A 13,687-nucleotide genomic window follows, 5' to 3' on the forward strand; every position below is an offset into this window, starting at 1 on the left:
GTATGGTTCAATGCTGACACAATAAAATAAAAATGAAAAATAAAGACAATGTCTCTTTTTTTGGCAAGACTGATTGTAGTAGACTATAGCTCTTATATTTAGCCTGACAGTTTGTGCAATGAATTATATTATATCCTAAAACAAGACTAAATAGCCCATAGTTTAAAAATATGTTCAATAGTAAGTGTTCAGTGGGTCAGATGTCAAATGTGATCTATTTAAAATGTAGAATAGATGAGCTAAATAACACCTATATAATACACATTGATGGGAATTGAACCGTCGCCTCAGTCTTGCAAGTCCAAGATTGTCATAATGTACCACAGACCCAAATCACACTCCCTTTTTTCATCGAAGCTGTTTGAGTAGCGTTAGCACACCGTGATTCCTCATCAACTACAGGCCTACACTTCAAATAATTATGAGAAAAATCCAACGTAAAGAGAGCACTTCCATTAGGAAATAGTCAACATGAAAGTTCGTCCTCTACTGACACCTGCTGGTCAAATTGAATAGTTGCAAATATTGTGAACAAGTTGTCATCTAATTCTAATCCTAAACAATATGGCCATTCCAAGTGAAGTATGAAGACAATTAATCAGGTTTGTACTGCTTGATTGAACACATTCATCCCGTTCCAGTGCACTAAAACCCACTTCCCTTCAGGACCGTGTCAGCGAAGCCAAAACTTCCTTGAGTGACGCTGTTTCCCAGCATGCAATGCGAGCTAGCGATTCACAATACTATTTCATCACAAACATGGATGTAAAAAATAAAAAGGGACGAAAAATGAAACTTCAGGAACAGCAACCATTGCAATACAAGCAGAACTGGGCCGAAGTTTTATATAAGTTTTATATTATGTACACCATAATACAGCCTTCTGGTGGACAAGCCATACTATTTAAGCCGTGTCCTCCTATGGCACTTCCGTGGGTGGAAGCACATCGTAGAGGTCACGTGCTGGTCACTCCATGAGACAAGATCGTTTCCCTTGCAGGGTATCTGATTCAGGTGAGTATATGGAAAACATAGGTCCATGTGGTCAGTCGTAACAAGAGAAGCTTGCTGGCGAAAGTAATGCACTACAAGTGAATGTCACACTTTTTTTTGTTTTGTTTTGTATGAGCATTTAAAAAAAACAACAACATAATAATATGTATTTTGACCATGTATGTTTTGGAGTTCATTGAAAGAGGTTAATATATATATATATATATATATATATATATATATATATATATATATATATATTTATATATATATATGTATATATATATATATATATATATATATATATATATACATATACACACATATATATATATATATATATATATATATATATATATATATATATATATATACATGTGCGTGTGTGTGTGTGTGTGTAACTTTAACTAACTTATCTATTTCTATCCATCTATCAAACTTACTATCTAGGGATCTATCTACTACTAACTCTCAAAAAACTAACAGACAACCAAGAGCAACAAAACCAACCTACTGCAATTCGTATATTTTAGTTTCTGTGTGTGTGTGTGTGTGTGTGTGTGTGTGTGTGTGTGTGTGTGGGGCGCAGTGAGCACAGTGATGGTTCCGCAGCATAAAGTGTATCTTCAGTCGTCGATTGTATGTGTGGGAGTCCCTCGGGTTCAGCCCAGCTGATTTAGTGTTCGGTGAGAGGACCCTCGCGTCTGTTAAGGGGTAAGTGGCTTTCCGATGTTAAATGAGTAGAGAATAATGTGTTAGATTACGTCATTTTTTTTTCGTGAATGCTTGCATCGTGCTTGTTAAACTGCTCACAAAACTCTTGTCGCCAGCCAGTCTAAAATGAAGCGGCAGTTTGACAAGAAAGCTGTGGCTCGAGTTTTTGAGACAGGCGACCGAGTGTTGGTATTGTTGCCGTTACCCGGTTCCCGTTTGCAGGCTGTTTTTTCTGGTCCGTATGTCGTGGAGCGCAAACTTTCCGATACAGATTATGTAGTGCACACTCCTGATAGAAAACGATCGTCCCGCATCTGCCACGTCAAAATGTTGAAAAGTTACGCCCGGTTCAAACTGGACGTGGAAGCGCCGCGAAGCGAAGCGCCGAGCGCTTCCATTCAGCGCCCATGTTAATCAATGAGTGCGTTTACATGCAGAGCTTAATCGGACTAAGCAATAATTCTGTTTTCTCGTCCAATCGGAGTTCTCACCTTGGTCCCCGTATCCATGCAGCTGAGAAATTCTTTTTCTTTTTCAAATTATGGACGGGAACGTGTCCTCCTCACAACACTAGGGGGTGGAGTGAGTCTTTTCAGCCGGTCAGCTGCTTTCGGTTGACATATTAAATCTATTATGATATGGAACGATAGTTCATAATGTACGTGTTACTTGCTTTGCAGATAAGGTGTACCCTATTTCTTGTGCTCCTGGTTATTTTAAAAGGCAGACTAGAACGTTGTTTGCTGTTGGAGGGCTACAACAACACTTCGATGCTACGCTTTGTGCTGTCGCTACGGACCCCAAACTCTCGTTCTTGTTGTTATTCGGGTTCGGAGCAGACTGGTGGGAGAGTTTGTGTACAGGTTTTGCAAAGGAACGGTGTCTTCAGTTATACACACGATCATGAAAGTGCCGACCGTGGAGGAAGCTGGTGCCGCTGCACGTCGTTTCCAGCAGAATAACAGCGAAATTACCAAAATAAAAACAAATCAGGAAAACATGTCTTTGCTGTGCTTTTATTTACAAAGTTAAAATTCTTGCCTGGCCATTGGAGGTTTGCAGGTTTTGTATTTAACACAGGCTGTCTCCTGATATTGTACCCTGATATTTAGAGTAAACAGTACTTATATGTACCTTTCACTGCTTGGGATCATATATGTACCTTTTTGTCCCACAAAAGGGTACATACAGCAACCTTGAGGACCAATAATTAGACAAAGGGGGTACATTAGTGTAGATTGTACCTTGGGGGACAGAAATGGACCTGTACTGTACCCCTATTTCTGAGAGTGTTAGGTGCTCTGAACGGGAACACTGTCTGTGGTGTGGATTTTTAATTGTAAAACCGGGAAGGCATCCGATATCTTCCTCCTCACGTGCAAACACATCCCGTTCCTCATAGAGCATCTGCCGTACAACTTCTTGGTCATGCTCAGAGAGATGGTCCAGATTGACGTTTGGGTGCCATTTTGTTGGTGAGCTGTATGAAGCTGTTTGGCTTTCTTTTTTGTTACTGCGTTTGCTATCGGTTGAGTATGCCTTAGCGGGTTTTTTCGTTGTGTGGGTTTTTTGTCTCATAAGGAGTTGCTTCTTAGGTTTCGATTCCACCTTTTTAAAAAAAATCCTCAATTTGACCGCTAGATGGTTGTGCTTATCCCAAATATTTTCAACGTAAAATTCAGCAAATTATTATGTCTATGATGAGGTGGATTTTTGACTAAATTATACAGTAGAAATGATGTGAGGTATCATTGGGATAGCATGGGAGCTCTGCTATCATCACGGGAAATCATTTTTGGCCTTTTGGGGGGGACTCCAAAATGGAAAACTTTGTTATTGACATCACAGTATTTTTCCAGTTTTTCAGGTGGGTTATTTCCAAAATTATACAGTAGAAATGGACATGTGAGGCATCATTGTAAAGCATGAGAGCTCAACTTTTATATGAGTTGACATATTTCACGGGAAATCATTTTTGGCCTTTTGGGGGGGACTCCAAATTTGACGACTTTACCAGTGACATTATGATAGTTTTCATTTTTCAGGTGGACTATTTCAAAAACTATACAGTACACATGGACATGTGCACTGCATAGTTAGTGTATAGTACTGTAAGTTTGGAACCCCACCCCTACTGGGTGTCAGGGAAACACCAATGACCGTTCCTCTCCTACTTTCACCAGTACCTCCCTCCCCTTGCTCCTCATCTTTCTCTTCCTAGTCCTCCTCCTCCTCCATCTCCTCCAACTGCAAGGCCAACCAGATAGTGTAATTAATTGATAAAGTGAGTGATTTGTTCAGAATATGTTAACAACACAATAAGCTTTCAATCAAAATAAAGCATTTACTTGACTTTATTGACTTTGCCATTGCCAAGACAAGTGTGGGCTAAGACATAATGCAGCAATTTCAGCCTTTTTCAGCCAGTATTTTGGGCTTGTTTTCAGGGTGCTCGGAGAAATATTGCCTGAGCAATCATAAAACAAACTGCATCATCCAAAAAAATATTTGATTTTAGGATTAAAATAAGACAACAATATTTATGATTAACAAATTCACTTCAGAAAGGGGACATTGATATGTTTTCCAATGAAATTTACAATGATATCTCACATGTCCATTTCTACTGTGGAATCTGGTAGGAGAAAAGCTCAGCACACCCGTCCACACAGGTACGTAGGAGGAGGTTGCCGACCTTGGATCTCCAAATAATAACAGAAACTCCAGCTCAACGTGTTGCACTTCACCAATTTAATGTCATGGGACCTTCATCAAGCATGAAAAAGTAACTGTGCTTTTGGCAATATATAATGCGATCGGTGTGCAGGATGACCAATCATGGATCTGGCAGACTTAATCACTGGATGAGCATCACCTGTCTGAGAAGAATAGAAAGGATACATTAGAATGAAAAATACAGTGATGTCAATGGCAAAGTTGTCAACTTTGGAGTCCCCCCAAAAGGCCAAAAATGATTTTCCATAAAATATGTTGATGTGATAGTAGAGCTCCAATGCTTTACAATGACATCTCACATGTACATTTCTACTATATAGTTTTTGAAATAATCCACCTGAAAAAATTAAAACTATCATATTGTTAATGGCAAAGTTGTCTACTTTGGAGTCCCCCCCAAAAGGCCAACAATGACTTCCTGTGAAATATGTCAACTGACTGTGATAGTAGAGTTTCCATGCTTTACAATGATACCTCACATGTCCATTTTTACTGTATAATTTTGGAAAAAAAAAACATCCACCTCAACATAGACATAATGATTCGCTGAATTTTATAGTTTGAAAAGTGTTGGGATAAGCACAGCCATCTAGCGGTCAAATTGCGGATTTTCTTTTTTTTTTTTTTAAGTTGGAATCGAAACCTAAGAAGCAAGGCGGAAGCACCATGGCGAATGTGGTGCCAACTTCAGCGTCGTCTTGTTTCTGTGGTGTGGATTCATTTGGGTGGTTGATTTGTGCTTTATGTGTTTGCTGCTGCAGTGACACCATTATGCCTCTAGATGGGGACACAGACCATGTGATGAATATCAGTTGATATTCACAATCCTCCTTTGGTCTGAGATGGAGGGGCACTGTGCGTATTCTGTTGCTTGATGTACACTTGCAACTGGTGTATTGTCAGTCACATTTGAATCTTTGTTTTGTTTTGTTTGTTCCTCTAGACTCATGTGTTTGAATGAGTGTTCAAGTGTACAGCTATGTACAGTTGCGTGCAGCTGTTTTCTTGCATACATATTTTAATTCAGCGCAGAAAAAGGGAGAATGAAGTTCTTTAAGAGTAAGGGAGCACAGAAATCACTCCTGCTGCTTCTTAGAAACCTCTCAACTCAGCGAGAAAAGCCTGTGACGGGAAAAAAAAGAATAAGAAATCTCAGTGTTTGAATGAGTTTTCATGTTAAAATCTGGATGCAGGGGTGTACTTACATAGATGCCTTAATTCAGCTGAGGAACATCATAGAAAAGGTTTTCCAGTTGTTTTCAAAGCAGAATGGCTTTCAAGTTGTTCAAAATCAATGCTTCTCCTTTAATAACACTCAACGGCATTAGAAAAGACATGCGTATGAAGGTGTTTTCTTGTACAAGAGCCAAAACTCTGCTCGTGAACACAAGAACAGATGTTTTCCAGCAGTTTTGCAACACAGAATGAATGGAATCTGATAGAACAGCAGGAAGGACCAGAAGGGCACCAATCGGTGAGTGGCGAGGGTACTCCGGGATTTGCATAATTCAAGAAAGGGAGAAGCTAAATGGGACAGAAGGAGGAGGAGAGACGGCCGGTGGCCGTAACACACTGCTGATGCCTGCAGAGTGCACAGTTCAGCGAGAGAAGCAATAATAAGAAAAAATGACGTCCCACAGTGTTGAATGAGTTTTCATGTTAAAGTTTAATTGCATGTGTGTCCTTATGGGGGAGCCTAAAGTGTACTCAGGGGGAAGGGGAGAGATGTTTCCTAGCTGTGTTTCAGCAGAGAATGAAACTTGCACCGTTTATGCTGGCAATGCGCTCAGTGCCCTGACCCCCCAAATCCCCTCCACACACACACACACACACACACACACACACACACACACACACACACACACACTGATTAAATTAGTGAACTTTTGAAATTTTTAATTTTTGCAATCTTTTTTTTATTTTTATTTTTTAATAAAGGTATTCCAATCCAGTCATTGATGAAACAAAATCTCTGCTTTGTGCGTTTGCTGATGTGCAGTGACACCACTATGCCTATAGATGGGGACACAGACCGTGTGATGAATATCAGTTGATGATTGATCACAGTCCTCTGTTGGTCTGACATGGAGGGGCACTGAGCTTGATCTTTTTCTGTTGGTGGCTCACTTTAAGGTACACAGTAAAAAAATAAAAAATAAAAAAAAATGCAGTGTGTTTCAGAGTTAACATATTTTAACCTAGATAGAGGATTTTCAACTGTATAGAGAGTAAACCCTCTGGCTGGTTGGAAATTGTGCTAACGTCCCGGCATTTTTTCCGTTGACGGGGGGCGGGGTGAGCTCGCTATCGCGCTACGCTAACTCGCAGTAGGGGCTGGCTCAATTTGTGGCAGTGGCACCCGTTCCGCGACTGCCGCAACATATGCTGCGACTGCCGGAAGTGTCGCTGCTCAGTGCCGGAAGTGTCGCGGCATACGCTGCGAAAGTGTCGCGGCAGTGTCGCGGCATTTGCTGCGACTGCTGGAAGTGTTGCTGCTCGGTGTGGCTAGCAGTCGCGGCATTTGCTGCGACCGTTGCTGGCTATTTGTTATTTTAATTTAAAATACCAGTACTTATGCTCCATTATGTGCATTTCAGTGCCGTATTCACTTATTCTTTTACTTTATATGCACCTCTTAATTATATTTATTTTGTTTCCTTTACAATATCCACGTTTTCATTTACTCATATGATGTACTTCATCTGCTCTGTGTTTATTATCCTCTTTTCGAGTTTGTAATGTCATAATTTCAATAGAAAAATAAATTGCTGCGACTGCCGGAAGTGTCGCTGCTCGGTGTCGCTAGCAGTCGCGGCTGCCGGAAGTGTCGATGCTCGGTGTCACTAGCAGTCGCGGCATTCGCTCCGACTGTGTTATTTTAATTTAGAATACCAGTCCTTATTCTCTATTAGTGCCCTATTTACTTTTTAATTTATGTGCCACCCTTATGATTACTGTGCTTTGTTTCCCCCCTGACAATATCCCCGTTTCATTCATTTTTATACTGTATTTAATTTAATCTGTGTTTATTATCGTCTTTGAGAGTTTTTAATTTCATAATTTCAATAGATTTCTTAAAAAAAAAAAAAAAAAAAAGTAGTCAAGGCACTTGCCGCTGTTCGTCGGATTTGTCAATCTCAAAATTATAGGGTAAAATTAGTTCATTTAGTCTCCCTTAAAAAAAAAAAATCTGGTCTCTCTCTCTACATGTAAGACTGTATGTGAACAGTGTACTTTAAAAAAAAATCTTATTTTAATCAGGCCATTTTGTGTGAATTAGAACTTTACTTGCTAACTTAAATATGTTTTATTTAGCATTACATTTGTTGATCGTAAGCCTGACCTTTTTTTTTTTTTTAATTGTCTTTTTGTTTTTATGTTCTCAAGATTTGTCACCTGTGCTGTGCCTCTTGTGGAATAAAAGCAATTAAATACACTGAGTGAATTTCTTCAGTCTGATTTGTGGAGCCCCTTCCCTTTCAAGTGTGGGAAAGCGTATGCAGTGGTGAATACTTGACCATGTCACTGTTGCCGCAAGTGCCACTGCGTGTTACTACCCGTGAAATCTGCCATGGCTTCTAGGGGTGCCATCAGAGATGTCACGGCTAAGGTCAGATGAAGAGATAAAGGTAATGACATATCAGGCCTACTGTGAACCTTTCTTCAATGAGCTGTACTATGTTTTGTCTCATAAATGTCATTCCCTGATTGCAGCAGGTGAAAACCTAATCTAACTGTAAATATGCATCTGAAATTCTACAGGATTTAGAGATAAACTTGCTGAGTGGGCAGGTTCTCTCCAACAGAATGTATCTGTGGAGACACAGGGGGTTTGACCCTGCCATTAAGAAACAATACAGTGAAAATTTCACTGTATTCAACAACCTGAAGGTTAGTGGTGTTGTCTGTTATTATTGTCTTATTGCACTTTTTGTTATTGTTATTCTTATTTATTTATTTATTTGGCTAAAATCAAACAATGTAATTAAGGATGGCACAATATCACACAATATTTCAACAGCAAAGATGCACACGCATTGCAAAGGTTTCTTACACCCTGGGAAGGGAGAGAAATTACAGTTGTTATATAGACTATTTGTGACTTTGAAAACACATCTGTTAGCTGACACAAGTAATTACTTTTTATAAGTGTATATTTTATTGACTTTCAGAAAATCAATAACAGATACAATTTATTCAGAACAAAAACATGGATAAAGGTGGATGAAAAATAACAGAGCACAGGGTTCCTGAAGACAGTTTTGGGGGTAATAAAGTGTTTAAAGAATTTGAAACTATTACAGGCTAGTTACATGACTGAAATGATGCATTCAGTGACTTTAGGTGGGGGGAGTGAATATATCATCTCACAATTTGTCTGTGTGCCAATCTCACACATTGAGCCATGAATTATTCAATGTCTGACCACCACGCCAAATATAGATGGATGTTCATGTTTCTTTACTTGTTACCCAGACAGAGCAGATGAGCCAGCGCTTAGAGAAACTTAACAAACAGCTGTTTGTCACTGATGTCCTCTTGCCAGAGGTGAGCTAATGAGGTTATGCAAATAATTCTAAATTTCTACAAGACTTCATGTTTAAAGCAAAAGTTAGTGAATGACGAATGGCATATGCCTGTAAAAGCTATAGGTGTAAATTGACTTTTTGGAATTTTGAGAATACAATTCTGAGAAACACTACAACTACAACAAAGTAAAGCATGATTTAAAGTTTCAAGTCCCACTGATTGTCGCTTCCCACTGCAAAATGAATTTATAAAAGACTGATGTATTCAAAATGGTTATTGTTGTTATTATTTTACACACTTGTTACAAATATTGATATTCCTTTTTTGGGTTTTTAGGTTTTGATTCAGTGGTTGCAACTCAACAGCAACATGTGTCGCTATCGTGCTGAATCTATTCTTCTGAAGAGCACATCTGCGAAGGGGGAGAAAAGGTACCCAACATTATTTGCATTGTGGGCATACTCCCAAATATGTGACATCATCTAATCCATTATGCCACTTGTGGCAAATAGTGGTTTTGCACCAGTCCATTTACATATATATATATTTTTTTTTTCCAGTGTGGAAGAGCAGACAGAGAATGCAGAAGAGGTAATTACTGCTACTATTCCTGCACTTAACAGTATAAGCACTCAGAAAGTGATATTGCTTGTTAGTATGAAACATAATAATAATTTTGTATAACAGCTTTTATTATAAAAGTAAATACTTTCATAGCACACTTAACTTGCTTAACTTGCTCAATGGTGACACCTAATGGCAGAAATCGTTAAGGCAATACACAATTCCAGACTTCAGAACATTATGAATGTTAAATTATGCCATCTGAAGCCTGGACATCTGTATATTTTTTTCAAGATCAGTTCTTTCCTGTGAAAAAATAACAGTGGAGCTGAATAAAAACCTGGCAGATTAAGTCGATCCATCTATCTTGTTCTGGTTTTCTGGAAGAAGATTGTAGTGGTGTATTATTGGAAATCAAGAGATCCCTTACCACCTCCCAGGTCCACCTGAGGGATTCCAAAAAATAACATTAACCTTATAAAACCCATATAACCTTTCCATAAGATGTATGTTTGTGTCATCATAAGACAATGCAGCATCACTTCACTATACTGTGGCATTGGTAGGCAACTAAATGAAGGGTAGTGATCAAGCTCCAACAAATGTCATTCAATCACATACCCATTACTTATTTCTGTGAATGAACATTTGATTTTAGGTTGCTCAATATACTGTACTAAAGACAGAATTCTTACTTACGAAATATGAAAGATTTGTTATTGGTGTACAGTAATTCCTTTCTAAATGTTAAGCAATAGCTGGAAATTACATCAATATAATACCTGGACCATGTTTTCATCTTTACTGCAGGAAAGTGTCCTTATAAGGCATGCCATTGCTGCAGCTGACTGGTGCCGCCGGACAAAGTTTATGTTCAGGGTTAGGTTCCTCAAAATTATGAAACACTTATGGCAGGCAACAGTGAGAAAATGATGTAAAAATGTCAGAGAGGGAGAGAGAGAGAGAGAGAGAGAGAGAGAGAGAGAGAGAGAGAGAGAGAGAGAGAGAGAGAGAGAGAGAGAGAGGCTGGAGTTAAACTCAATCGATCTATTAATCAATTATCTAACATTATTTAAAGGACATTTTTGCTTCCAAGCAATCAGATTCTTTGTAAAATAAATAAATAAATAAAAATAAGATGGTCAGTGGTTTGTAAAATCCCTATAACATTTACAGTGTCACCTCCAGCGAACAGCGGCACAAATAACAGCATCTCCAGCGACACCAAGCGGCGACACTTCAGGCAGTCGCAACAAGTGCTGCGACTGTTGGCAACACCGAGCTGCGAAAGCAGTCGCAGCAAGTTTTTTTTCTATTGAAATGATGACATTACAAACTCTAAAAGGGGATAATAAACACTGATAAAAATTAATACATCATATAAGTAAATAGAAAACGTGGATTTTGTAAAGGAAACAAAATAAATATTATACATAAATATTAAAATAAAGTACAGTAGTAATAAGAGGTTCATATAAAGTAAAAGAATAAGTGAATACGGCACTTAAATGCACATAAAGGAGCATAAGTACTGGTATTTTAAATTAAAATAACAAATAGCAAGCAACGGTCGCAGCAAATGCCACAAATGCCGCGACTGCTAGCAACACCGAGCATCGACACTTCCGGCACCAAGCAGTGACACTTCCGGCAGTCGCAGCGAATGCCGCAGCAGTCGCGGAATGGGTGCCACTGCCACAAATCGAGCCTGCTGTCTCTCCTACCTCGGCAAAGTTATGTACCGACAAAGTTTCGTTGGGGAGGGGGTATGACTGGCTTCACGCGGGCCGGACAGAGACACGCAGCAGGTTTGTCCATGTCTGTGTTAACTGCACGTTTTTCTCCTCAATGCCCCTACACAAAAATGGACGCCGCCTTGTTTCGTTGTTTATTAGCATGCTAAATTAATTGTTAGTAAAGCTTATGTCTAACTAGGTTGACGGTGACGAAGCCTTTTCCTCGAATCCAGCGGTTCACTTGAACCATGTAATGGAAAATAAGTATTCTTGGCCTCCCGTGTAATCTGTTAGTTTCACTGTATAACCTTCTGGAGACATTCTCCTCGTGGCCCCCCAGGGTGAGGTATTTGTTGTTTTGTCTCCTCTCATCCTCCCCTCCTTCTTCCTTATCTCGTCCCCTGCGGGTCCACTGTATAAAAGACCTTCTTCTTCCTTCTCTCTTTGCACTCGCACTGGCATTCATTCGAGCTGTTGCACCTGTTGCATCTGTTCTGTTGGTTGTACTTTGTTTGTGCCTCGGATATCCGATCATTTATTTCATGTTCATTAAATTACTTATTTACTCAGCATTTCTGCATCGGTAGCTTTGCTCTTTTCCACAACAGTTTGGCGTCACGAACAGGATAGCTGGAGACCCGTCAGTGAAACTCTGGGACGTCGAGGGCCGCGGACCAGGAACGGAGGAAACTCCTCGTTCCCCCTCTACCTCGAACCAAGCATTCAGAGACGAGAGGATCGGCGTCTAAGAGTGGATCTGATCGGCTTCACGTCTATCCAAGCGAACCTGGAAGGGAAGTGCTGATTCAGAGATCGGGTGAGAAGTAATTGTTCTTGTCTCAGACATATCAGTGACCAGTGGGTTGTTTTCATTGTCGTCTACAAACGGTCCCGGGGCAGGACGGAGCGCATACGTTAACCGTGCCTGTCAGGTCGTGTTGATTCTGAATCAACACTGAAATTCCCGCTCCACAAGTGAGCCGGAAGCTTCTGGTAGGTAAACTACCAGAGGGGTGAGTTTTTTCTCCACCTTTTTGCTCCAGAGTAAGAAAAAGGGGTGCACGGGGACGCCTGTGTATTTTCTGACTTGGAATTTTGTGAAAACTTGTGTGTGAAAAGTCAGAGTAATAAGTCTAGCTAGACAGTGCTGGGGAAGAACCAGAGCAAAGTGGCTGCTGCTGTTCCCCAGGGGGGACCAATTTTGGACGACATGAGGAAAAAATATGGTCCAGATTGTCTTGACATGTTGGGAATTTGGGTTGAAAAGTATGATTTCCCAGCAGGGGGATCACTGAGTTTGGAGGAATTGAGAAACCTCCGGGATAAATTGAAGATAGCAGAGGGAAAGGTTACAAAAAAGAAAAACCCAAACAGGTGGGAGATTCAAATCATCAAAGATCATGAAAGGTGTTTTTCATTCTGGAAACCTGAAGCAGAGGTCAGGGACAGGAAACAAGTAAAGAAAACAAAAACAAACGTGTGAACAGCGCTGGGCGCTGGAGCACAGGGGTGACAGAGATAGCGGCAGAGGGTGCACACACTCACACACACTCCCCAGAGGAGGGAGAAAAGGAGCCGCTCACACACGAGCATTCAAATGCACCAAATCGTCTGTATCCTTCTCTTACAGGCCCGAGGGACCCTCTCCTGGACATGCCTGTCTTCCCTCCTCCCGCCTGCCCTCATCCAACGCTACCACCGTACAACCCTGCGCACTCCAGCACCGACGGCGCAGCGTCGCCACGTTCATCAGGACTGCCGTCAACCAAACGGCCAGCCTCATCACTGCTTTCAGACAAGGGCTGCTCCCCCAGATCGCCAAAGCAGTTAACACAAGCTGCTGCGTGGGGATTGAAGATGCCCGGCTGACAGAGGTCCGACGTCATGCAGTGCACGCTGAGAGGCTTCTGCAGGAGGCCAGCGATGCAGAGGACAAGAAGATAAAGCGTGCCTCCCTCACCATGATGAAGCACCTCAGTGACACGGCGAGACGGCCCTACAGGAACAACGACAACCGACGAAGGGCGACTAGCGGAGACAGAGGCGAAAAGGGGGCGTGCCACATCTGCGGCCGAATGGGTCACTGGGCCAGAGAATGCCCTGACAAAGGAAGAACCATGCCCACCGCAGCCAAGAGAGTGATCGCGAGGACCGGAAAAGAGGATCCAGAGGAGACCAGGACGTGTTTATGTAGCATAATTGTGGCAAAGCACTGTTCCTGCTTTTGTTGTGGTTTGTGGCGTGTGTGAGAGTGATCAGTGAGCAGGGTGCAGTTACCCACTTCTACCAGTGGAGGTCGTGTTCGCCCCAGGGAATAACGCTAGAGAGGTCTCAAGTTGGTCATGAGACCTATGTGGAGCGAACCGTCGTAGCGGACGTTAACGTGTGTGTTATCTGTTGTGCTTCCACAGGTG

This window comes from Nelusetta ayraudi, unplaced genomic scaffold (genome assembly GCF_046127955.1).
Source record: "Nelusetta ayraudi isolate G7.1 ecotype Tasmania unplaced genomic scaffold, CSIRO-AGI_Nayr_v1 ptg000047l, whole genome shotgun sequence".
NCBI lineage: Eukaryota > Metazoa > Chordata > Actinopteri > Tetraodontiformes > Monacanthidae > Nelusetta > Nelusetta ayraudi.